The 11,266-nt window shown below is 45.2% G+C and overlaps 1 protein-coding gene and 1 long non-coding RNA gene across 2 annotated transcripts in view; both read left to right on the top strand.

Moving 5' to 3' along the window:
- Window positions 1-3,049, top strand: part of LOC115295444 — a 15,470-nt gene extending 12,421 nt beyond the window's left edge. The window contains exon 3 of the long non-coding RNA XR_003910398.1: window positions 2,821-3,049. This is a non-coding gene — a long non-coding RNA (uncharacterized LOC115295444). The remainder of the gene's footprint in view (window positions 1-2,820) is intronic.
- The window catches only part of LOC115295435 (class I histocompatibility antigen, Gogo-B*0103 alpha chain-like), a 157,910-nt gene that overhangs the window by 91,981 nt on the left and 54,663 nt on the right, over window positions 1-11,266 (top strand). The window lies entirely within an intron of this gene.

Genomic DNA, 11,266 nt, shown 5'->3' with positions numbered 1-11,266 from the left:
TGCTAGGAAACAGGGTCAAGGGATTAAGACTGGAGTAAAAGGGGAACCGGACTAAATTGCTTTAGCACAGCGCCTGAGGGGCCGATACCACCCTGCCTGCAGGCGGTTGATCTTTGATCTTCTGGCTTCTCCTCTGACAGGGAGTGGCTCTCCTCTGGCAGGGAGTGGCGCTCCCCTGCCTATTTTGCAACTCCCCTCGGGGAGTGACAAATCCGGCTAGCAAATGGCCAAGCAGCTGAGATCTTTGCCGCTCCCCACAATAAAGGAAATCATTAAAAAGAATTTTATGTGTGAGGTTGAGATGAATGGAATATTAAAGGTGCATTGGTATAAGGTTGAAATTCTGCTCTTTCAAAAGACAAGTTTTTCCGGACCTGCTCCTGTTAAGACTATATAAATGAAGAGTTTTTCTTTTGTTAAGAAGACAAGCTTTAGGTCTTATCTTTATCAGGTCTTTGATTGCTTAGTTAAAACTTCTCTGAGGCTAAAAATGTTAGGTTTTGCTGAAGGATCCCAAAGGGAAATAAGATCTTTTACTGCCACTTTGGTTAAATAAATAGAGTTTTCAGATTTGTAACAATTCTAATTCTATTTAGGATGTGCTTTGTAATTTCCTAAGGTTTTTAACAAATTTCCCAGCATTCAAAAGATAAAGTCTTTTGACCAATTAGGCCCTTTTATTCAGGATTTTTTTTTTTTTACTATTCTTTTATGCCCTGATGATGTAACATTTTACCATTAGCCTGCCATCTCTGAATTTAAAAAGGCCCTTTCAGAGATTTCAGTGGAAAGTCCTTCCCCAAGGGATGAAAAATTCTCCTACTTTGTGTCAGAAATATGTCGATAGGACTTTGAGTGAGATTAGAGATAAATATCCAAAAATCTATTTGATTCGTTATATGGATGATAATTCTTTTAGCACATCAGGACAAAGTTCGTCTTCATGACGTTTTGAATGAGCTGATCAAAACTTTATCTGTTAATGGCTTGAAAATAGCTCCAGAAAAAATTCAGATTGATCCACCCTACTCCTATTTGGGAAGAATAATTGAAAATCTAACTTTACAGCCTTTACAATTGAAGACAGAGCATTTGTGTACTTAAAATGATCTTTAAAAACTATTGGGAGATATTAATTGGATTCAGCCTCTTTTAAAGCTATCTACTGAAGATCTTATTCCATTGTTTGAGATCTTGCGTGGAAACTCCCATCCAAATTCCAAATGAGAGTTAACTCCTTTGGCCTTGGAATCCTTATCTAAAGTTAATGAGGCTTTACAAGGGGCCATGCTTACAGGATTAATTACAATAAGCCTTGGTCTTCAATAGTTTTTACCAACTGAACATTCTCCCACTGCTTGCCTATAAGGAATATTAGAATGGCTCTATTTATCAGCTGCTCCTAAGAAGATTTTGGCTGATTATCCATCCTTAGTAGCACAAATAATTATTAAGGGGAGAAAAAGAAGCAGAGAATTGTTTGCTCAGGAGCCAGCAGAAGTTGTTCTTCCATATTCTAAATTTCAGATTGAGGAATTAATGCAGGGATTTACTGATTTTCAGGTTGCTATGATTGGGTATACAGGCAATCTTGGCTTTAATACACCTAAGGACCCTATGTTATAATTTGGCAAATTAAATTCTTTTATTTTCCCCACAAAAACAAAAACTAACCCTTTAGAAGATGCCCTTATAGGATTTACTGATGGGTCCTCTAATGGCATGGCTTCTGTAATTATTCATAAAAACTCACCTAAACCTAAAATTATTTCTTTTCAAACTAGGGAAACTTCAGCACAGAGAGCTGAACTTGTTGTTGTTATTAGATTATTTCAAAAAAAACTCCAGAGAGGTTTAATCTGTCTTCAGACTCTAAGTATGTGGTTGGTCTCTTTTCAGCAACTGAAACTGCAACAGTGCCTGTCTACAAGACAGGAATTTCAGGTTTAACTCATTCTAAATTGCCTGGCCCCCTCTCTGAAATTCATCATCTAGGCTCTAAAGCTCTGAGGCTACAATTTAAGGTCACTCATGAACAGGCACGACAGATAGCAAAACAGTGCCCTTCTTGTGTTGTGCATTTACCTGTTCCTCATTTGGGAGTAAACCCTCGAGGACTAGTGTCCAGTGCCATCTGGCAAATGGACTTAACACACATTTTAGAGTTTGGAAATCTAAAGTATGTCCATGTGAATGTTGATACTTACAGCGGTTTCCTATATGCTACCTTACAAACTGGGGAAGCAGGAAAGCACGTTGTAGCACACATGCTTTCTGCTATATCAGTGTTAGGAATCCCAAAACAAATAAAAACTGAAAATGGACTTGGATATACTGGGACCGTGTTCTCTAAATTCTGTCAACAGTTACACATTAAACACATCAGTGGGATTCCTTATAACCCACAAGGACAAGGTATAGTAGAATGGGCACATCTATCCTTAAAAAATACCCTTGAAAAAATAAGGAAGGGGGAATGGTACCTCATCAAGGGATCTCCCAGAAATCTTTTACATCATTCACTCTTTATTTTAAATTTTTTAACTTTGGATAAAGAAGGATGCTCAGCTGCTGAGCGTCTCTGGCATAATGAGATGCAAAAAACTTTTGCTACCGTGCTTTGGAAGGACCCCTTGGATAATAAATGGCATGATCCGGACCCAGTCTTAATCTGGGGACGAGGAGCAGTGTGCATCTACTCACGACAAGCAGATGCAGCCCGATGGTTGCCGGAGAGACTAGTAAAGCAAATTGATCATAATACTCAGTCTTCCAGGGAAAAAACATCTCCTTGAGAGAAATCTTTGTCCTTTCTTTTAGGTACCATGTTTGGGAAAGGGTGACACCTTCTCTGGATGATTGGAGAAATAAGATTAAGAAGCTTCAGGAAGACCTGGAGAAGAGGAGGAAGGAGCTCAGTGCCAGTCCTTTCCTCAGTGGATTTCATGGACTTCTACCCTACCTCCTCCCACTTTTAGGACCTATTTCGGGTTTATTGATCTTGGTGTCCTTGGGCCCTGTTCTATTCATTAAAGTCATGGCTTTCCTAGGGCAGCAAATAGATACTATCAAGATGCAGCCTACCTAGGTCCATTATCACAAGCTCGATATGGCCGATCAGGAGGCCGATGAAGAGCTATATTATGGCAAGAGGCACGGGCTGGCTAGCCAATGACAGGTAAGAGAGGCCTTACCATCCTATCAACCTAAGACAGGCTACTCAGACACAGGCTTCTGGGTGTGCCCATGACGGGTAAGAAGAATTGGCAGGCCTCCAACCTAAGACAGGCACAGCCCTTTCCTTGCTTATACTATCATATTCTGGAAGTAGCTCTTTTTTAAAAAGATAAAAAAGGGAGACCTGTCGGGAGCTGCCAGAAGTACAAAGATCAGCTGCCTGCAGGCAGGGCAGTGTTGGCCCCTCAGGTGCTGTGTTAAAAACTTTAGTTTGGTTCCTCCTTTACCCTAGCCTTAATCTCTTGACCCTGTTTCCTAGCAACCGACCTAGGTCAGCTGCCTTGTTTCCCACCTTGAACCCTTTATAAGGTGTGGGTATTTTCTCAATAAACTGAGGCTTGATCAGAGACTTTGTCTTGCCTCCATTTTCTGTGCTCCCTGCCTTACCCTGTTCTCACTCCCTCCTCAGGAACCCGCGACAATAGACTGCCCCACCAGCCGGGATGGACCAGACAAGGACAAGTACGGAACAGACATATAACTAAAAATAATAGTTAATTTGTGTTTCTTTACTGTTCTTCCATGTTATGTGTGACCTGGTTTAGAGCTCTGTTCTGAGGGTCTTCTCCATTCATTACCTTGTTTTGCTGTGATGCTGACCTTTTGTCCTTCTAGAAAGTCCTTCTTTGTCTCTAGTGATGCTCCTTGGTGACGGCTATCTGGTTTCATATTAATGCAACATTCCAGACTCCTTATGCTTTTCATTTCCATGGGAACTTAATTCCTTCACACTTTACATTTTAACTTCATTTTGCTTTTGTAGTTCAAGTGCTTCTACTGTACATAGTATATAGTCCTTCTCGATATTTGTGCAGTCTGATAATGTCAACCTTCTGAGTGGAATTTTAGTTCATTTATATTGAATAGGATTCCTGACATGGTAGGGTTTGAGTCTATCATTTTGCTCTTTGTTTCTGAAGTGTCTCATGTCTTCTCCATTCTTGTACCTACTCTTCTACTTCCTTGGTTTCAAGCAAATAGGTTTGCTCAATATTTTATTCTTCTAGTGACTGTTTAGCTATATTTATTTCTGTTAATTTTTATTGAACTTGTGGTAATTGAAACCTGCAGCTTTAACTTTTTGCAATCTACTTAAGGTAACACTGAACTCCATCCAGTAAATACAGGAATAGAGATTCATTTAGCCCCCTCTGTGCTAGTATTGTTACCTGTGTCACAACATACAGTGTAAGCCAGATTCTATCATGAGCTACTTAGTGTTTGGAAACATCATATGTCTTTTAAAGAGTGAAGAAAAAAGCGTACATAAACAGAATAACACCATTTCTGGTGTTAATTAGGTCATTCTGTTTATGAGTTAACATCTAGTGTCATTTCTTGTTGGCCTACAGGACTTCCTTTAAATTTAGTTCATGGCGGGGGAGCTTGCAATGAATTCTCCTAGTTAATAATACATTTATCTAAAATTTACCTCCTTTTATATTTACCTAGTTTATATTTATCTTTCCTGTGCCATTACCTCCCTACTTCTGTTGTATTTCACGAGGTTTTCAGATGACAAAATCCTCCATGTGTGAACGCACAGGAAGGGGAATGTCAGTCACGGATTAGACACATGGAACCAGTCAGACGAGGAGGATAGTAACAGGTCCCTTATCCTAAAGATTCCTGATGCCCTTTGCATCTGGTCCTCTCCCCGCCCCTCCCCCGCCCCAGACGACCACTGGTCTCCTTTCTGTCTGCACTCGTGACATTTCTCATCTACTAGATTTCTCATGAGGGCCTCTCCTCATGTCCAGCAATGCGTTCTCTTTTCAAACCTCTTTTGCTCCTAATATTAGTGTATCAGCCTCCTCATGTCACAGTTTGCCAATGTAGCTGTTCCACCTGTGTCTTCATAGTGAAATTGCACATGTTTTTAAAAAATATTTATTTATGTATTTTTGAAGGGGGTGGGGAGAGAGACAGGGACAGAATCCAAAGAGGCTCCGTACTGTCAGCACACAGACGGACGTGAGGCTCAAACTCACAAACCATGAGTTCATGACCTTAACTGAGGTCGGATGCTTACCCAACTAGCCACCCAGGTGCCCTAAAAGTGCACGTCTTGTCTGCAGCACACAGTTGGCTTGTGTCTTAGCGTCTGTGCACACTGGTGACCCGTCTTCCTGGAGCTTGTGGCTGTGTCTGCAGTGGGGTCACGTCTTCAGCCTGCGTCTCCCCATGTCCAGTCTCCAACGTCTGTAACATTGTCTATTCTGGTGTCACAGATTATAACACGATTCTGAAGCTTCATATGACATTATAATGGCAATAAATTCCTGTGGATCAGAAATGTAAGGACAGGGATGTGGGGCAGCTCCAGCCAGGGTTTCGCATTAGGTTGCAGCCAAGATGAGACTAGACTCACAGTGATGGGAAGGTGTGACATGGGCTGGAGGATCAAGTTCACACTCTCACGTGTGGCTGCTGGCAGGAGCTTCAGTGTCCTCGGGATCTGAAATTTGGGGATCTTTCTGACAAGGCACCTGCCTTCTTCCAAATCCAGGATCTGAGAGAGGGAAAGAAAGACAAGAAGAGAAAAGGCCCTCTGAGACCTGATCTCTGAAGTCACACACCATCACATCCCCCTTATTCTGTTCATTAGAGGTGATCACTGAGTCCAGTCTACACACAAGAGGAGGAGAATTAGTTCTACCTCTTCATTGAGAGGGGGGAGATTCAGTGAATCTGTGAACACTTTATAACCACCACAATATGTGTGGAAGTGTTGTCGACTTTGAAGATATTGTGTTTTTTTTTTTTACTGTTTTTGTTTCTGTTTTCAAATATATATTTAGAAAGAGAGAGGGGGAGAGAGAGAGAGACAGAGAGAGAGAGAGAGAGAGAGAGAGCGAGCATGAGCAGTGGAGGTGCAAAGAGACAGGGAGAGAGAGAATCCGAGTAGGTTCCATGCTCAGTGTGGAGATCAACCTGGGCTCCATCTCACGTCTGTGAGATCATGACCTGAGCTGAAATGAAAGGTCAGACATTAACCCTCTGAGCCACCCAGGCACCCCTGTCTTCTTTTTGATTCTCCTCATGTAACAGGGAAACGCCTCAGTGTGCCTTTCTTTTGCTTCTCTTGTCTGCTGTGTGACAAGTTTCTCAGATCTAGATGTTCAAGGTTTTGCACTGGATTAGAGGAGTTTTCAAACATGATTTTAATTATTTTTCTGCCCTTTTCCTCCTTCTCATTTTTGGACTCTGAACATCTGTTTGCCTTTTTTATTCTCTGTGGATTTTGGAGGTTTTGTAAGTTTCTCTTCAATCATTTTTCCCTGATTTTCTTGGATTGGGGAATTTCTATTGATTTACATATGACCTCATTGATTTTCATTCTGCCTTCCCAAGCCTTCCGTGGAGTTTACCCACTGAACTTTCCTTACAGTTCCCCCCCCCACCCTCCCACCCCCACTTTCGGTTCTAGAATGTCTATTTGGTCTTCTTTGTACATTCCACTTCTTCATTTAGATTTCCTTGTGTTCACTCATCACAAAGATCACATTTCAGGCTCAGGATGACTGGGAGGCAAAGAGGAAAAGTGTCACTTCTACACAGGAGAGAAGCTGAGTCTCAGAAAGGGGGAGTGGTTTGTGTTCTGTTGCTCGGCCACCTCAGATGGAGGAGCAGCTCTACAATGACCAGTGCAGGGGGACCTGGCTCTCCCTGTTTCCTGAATTCTCTACAAGAGGGAAGGGACTTTTCCAGGTATTTCTATCTTTGACCCTTTTAATGAGTCTCCACATCTTCTCCTGGACTTTCAGCCCTGATCCCTGCTCATGGCACAATGGGAAGTGCACTGGACCAGGAGTCACCAGGCCTGGGTTTGCATCCACAATCTGCCACTTAATCTGAATGGCCTTTAAAATTGTTACCCTCATGCTTATGGTAAGAATGGTTTGTTAGATCTTTACTTGGTCTTAATCCTACCTGATCTAGTGGTCTTGACTTTCTGTAGCTTCATCTGCCTGACTCAGTGTGAATTTCTCAGGCTGACACAGCAGGAAGACATCAGGGGTCCCAGCACCCACTCTTCAGGGGGTCATCAGTTACAACATTTAGTCCTGTGACTGCAGTCAAATGGCCTGTGCCCACAATCTCCCCCCCCCCCCCAGAGGAGGCCACCGAGCAGTTGTGATTGGAAGCGGGCTCAGCCCCTGTGCAGGACATGCTTACATCTGGCCAGGGGGTCAGCGTAGCGACCACCTTGACTCTTTCCCTCCAGTAAGCTTGGTGTGGGCTGCACTGGCTTACAGCCAGTCTGTTGTGCACCCCCCTCCCCACTTCTCCCACAGCTCTGAGTCCCTTCCAGCTGCGCGCTCTTATTTTCCATCAGCCCTGAGTGTATCACACAATCCTGGTCACCAGGAATTACACCCTGGGCTCCCTGGGGTGTGGCTATTGTGCGCCTGCCTGGTCCCTCCTCAAGAGTCACATGGAGGTGGCTCTCAGCTCTCATCCTGCGCCTGGTTTGTATGACTTCTGTCCCACAACAATGCCAGAGGACATGGGCCCTCAGGGAGGGAGAGCACAGCCTGGGCCCATCCCCTTCCTAGACGTCCCCTCTCCCCAGGTCTGGTGTTGTGGTGCCTACTCTGCATCTCGAGGAAATATGTGTCCCCTGGGAGTCAGGCTGGAGGGCTGGAGAGGTATCAGACTGGGCCAGGGAACAGACCCCACAGCAAATTGCTGCTGGAGCCGGGGATAGGTTCTGGCTAAACAGCCTACGGGCTGTGCGATCTGAACATGTGAATGATTTTGCCTGAGTACCTGCTTCCTTGCCAGGAGCTCTGTGTGCTGGAATCTGCCTTGAGTGCATCATTGTTAGAGGGATGTGCGTGGAAGGACCTGGGTCCCTGAAGCTCCCAGCACATTCTCCTCACTCTTGCGTGGCCACATGGAAGAGTCACTATCGCTGTCCTTCCTTCTTCCTGGTGCGGTTGTCTGTGCTTTCTATCACCCGGGGTCAGGTGCGCCTTGGAATCCATAATGCCCCTGGTATAAAGTCAAAGGTCAACAGTAGCCTAATGCTACATCCCGATGCCAACCTCACTCCCCTCCCTTAGCTCCTTATGGAGGCCTTTTATCATCCCATGTCATCACAAGAAGTATGAGTGCAGTACAGTCAGAGTGGTTGTGAGAGAGAGACAGAGACAGAAGGAAAGAAAGAGAGAGAGAGAGTGCATAACTTTTATTAAAGGACATTGTTATATGTTCTTTTTATCATTAGTGATTGTAGTTAATTTATTACTGGCCTAGTTTATATATAAACTTGATCATTGGTGTGAATGTAAAGGAAATCTCATAGTACATTTAGGATCCAGTGCTAATACACCATGTCTGGCAGCCCCAGGGGGTCTCAGAGCATATTTCCTGTGGAAGGAGGGGAACAACTGTAGCTCACTACTGCTGTGATCTCCCCCAAACCTCTGCATATTCTCCTTCCTTGGGTCACCTGTGTGGCTCATTCGGTTGAGCCTCTTGATATTGGCTCAGGTCAGGATCCTAGGGTCATGGGATTGAGCCCTGAGTCAGGTTCTGCACTGAGCACGGGGTCTTCTTGATATTCTCTCTCTTTCCCTCTGCCCCTCCTGTCTCTGTCTCTGTCTCTCTTTCTCGTCACTAGTGCGGTCCCCACAGTGGCCTCCTGACAGGTCCCCGCATATCCTCTTCTCCTCTCCATCTCTTCCCCACACTTTGCCTGAGTGGCCATCCTCCACATGGACTGTCACCCTCACTGTCCATTCCCACACCAGACAGCGAGGGCTCCATGGCCCGGCCTCTGTCCTCGGCCTCCCCTCCCCACCTTGTTTCTCTCCAGCCACGAGAGCAAACAGTGCTTGAGCATCAGCCATGTGCCAGGCACTGTTCTGGCCACCTCACAGGTGTCACCTCGTCCCTAACTCATCAGCATGGCACAGGGGAGGGGGCAGATGTGCCCCTGGGTGAGGAGCTTGTTGGGGTCCTAAGCTAAGTGGTTGGTGGAGGGAATCCTGGGATCCATGTGGGCCGGTCCAAGCCTGCACTCTTCAGCTCTAGCTGCAGCACCCTGGCAGCCTCCCTGCACTTGCTCAGACCTGAGTACCTGCCCCCCGGGCCAACAGCCAGGGCTTCTCCCAGCTGCTCCCCTGTAACCATTCCTCCTCTGTCAGCTCCTGTTCATCCTGGGGGCTCAAGCGAAAGTCACCTGCTCAGGGAGATGTCCTGAGCAGCTCTCAGGATGGTGCCCTTGCTCCGTCTTCCAAATGTCTGTCTCTTCAGGCCGAGTATTTAATATTAGAAACATACAAAGCCTGTTTTACTTGCTCACAGCTGCATCCTCACTGCCTGTCAGAGATCAGGCCCCAAATATATATCATCAGAATTAAATCAATTAATCAGCCTCATCATAAATGGCTAGGGAGACCTTCACGCTTCTGGGGATGATTGGCTACAGTAATTGCATCAATCTTCCTCCAGGAAACAGCCCATTTCTGTTTATTTGGTTTAAAAATTTTTTCTTTTAATGTTTTATTTATTTTTGAGAGAGAGACAGACAGTGTGAGCAGGGAAGGGTCAGAGAGAGAAGGAGACAAGAATCTGAAGCAGGCTACAAGCTCTGAGCTAGTTGTAAGCACAGAGCCTGATGCAGGGCTCCATCCCATGAGCCACAAGATTATGACCTGAACCGAGGCCTGACACTCAATGGACTGAGTCACCCAAGAGCCCCTGTTTATTTGTTTTTATATTGATGCAGTATACCTTGTCTGTGACATGAGTTCAAGTATTTGAAGGGGGACATGTGAAGACTTACACTTATTCTCTTTGACTTACAGGGTTCCAAAATCTGTCATTTTAAAAAATAGTTTCAAAAAACGTTTATTTATTGAGAGAGAAAGTGAGAGAGGTAGGGGGCTGGGTTGAGAGAGATGAAAATTGAGAATCCCAAACAGGCCGCTTGCCTTCAGAGCAGAGTCCAACACGGGGCTCAAGATCAGGACCCCTGATGTCATGACCTGAGCTGAAATCCAGAGGCAGAGGCTTAAACGACTGAGTCACCCAGGTGTCTCAGAAACCAGTCATCTAAATTATTTTATTTTGTTATGTAAACTCTACATCCAACGAGGGGCTTGAACTCATGACCTGGAGATCAAGACTCACATGCTTTATACATGGAGCCATCCATGTGCCCCCAAAATCATTCATTTCTTTAAGTAGGCTCCACGCCCAATGTGAACCCTGATCTCCAAACCCTGAAATCAAGACTTGATTTCGAGAGTCAGCTCCTTAACCAACAGAGCCACTCAGGTGCCTGAGAAATCACTTATTTCTGTAGAAGCTTCAGAGAGACAGAATTGGGCATCATCATATGGTTTGTTTGTTTCATTTTTGTTTTCAAATCAGACATAATACAGGCCTGCCCTTCCTTAGTGGGTTGTGATCCTTCATCACTGAAAGGGTCCACCCTGTGGTGTTGACCTTGTGCAGGGAACTCTGGCATCACGAGGGGTCAGGTGCAGGCCCTCTGAGTCCCTTCTTCACTGAAGTTGCAGCAGGAGATGGAGCCCTGGGGCTGGTGTCACAGGCTTGGGCTCCACCAGCTGTCCTCACATTGGATAGTGATGCTGTGACAGTAATATGGCAGTGACTTCACAGAGTTATAAATGGTTTAAATCCGGAACACAAATTCCTGTTTGTTTGTTTCTTTGCTTTCATTTCTCTTTGCCTTCTGAGAACCCAAGTCAACTCTTTCCTTCTCCCCTTTCCCATTTCTGATCTGACAACATTCTGCAGCAACAACAGGGAAGGGTTTTTAAATGGGGAAAAGCCCAGCCCCTCAGCGCCAATCCCTCTGCCTCCTGGGGCAGCAGCGCTGTGTCTGCTGCACCCCGCTGGGAGCCAGGATGGAAAGCCGGCTGTGGCCCTAACTGGGAACCAGAGAAGGAACAGTGCAGGAGGATCATTGTCCCCTGAGCCCCCGCCCCAGTCTCCAAGTGACAGAAGATTAAAGGTGCTGTTGCTCTGGAGGGTCGGAGGGCACATGGAA

Source organism: Suricata suricatta, chromosome 7 (genome assembly GCF_006229205.1).
Source record: "Suricata suricatta isolate VVHF042 chromosome 7, meerkat_22Aug2017_6uvM2_HiC, whole genome shotgun sequence".
NCBI lineage: Eukaryota > Metazoa > Chordata > Mammalia > Carnivora > Herpestidae > Suricata > Suricata suricatta.
The sequence above is the reverse complement of the archived record's forward strand: the minus strand, read 5'-3'. Positions and strand labels throughout refer to the sequence as shown.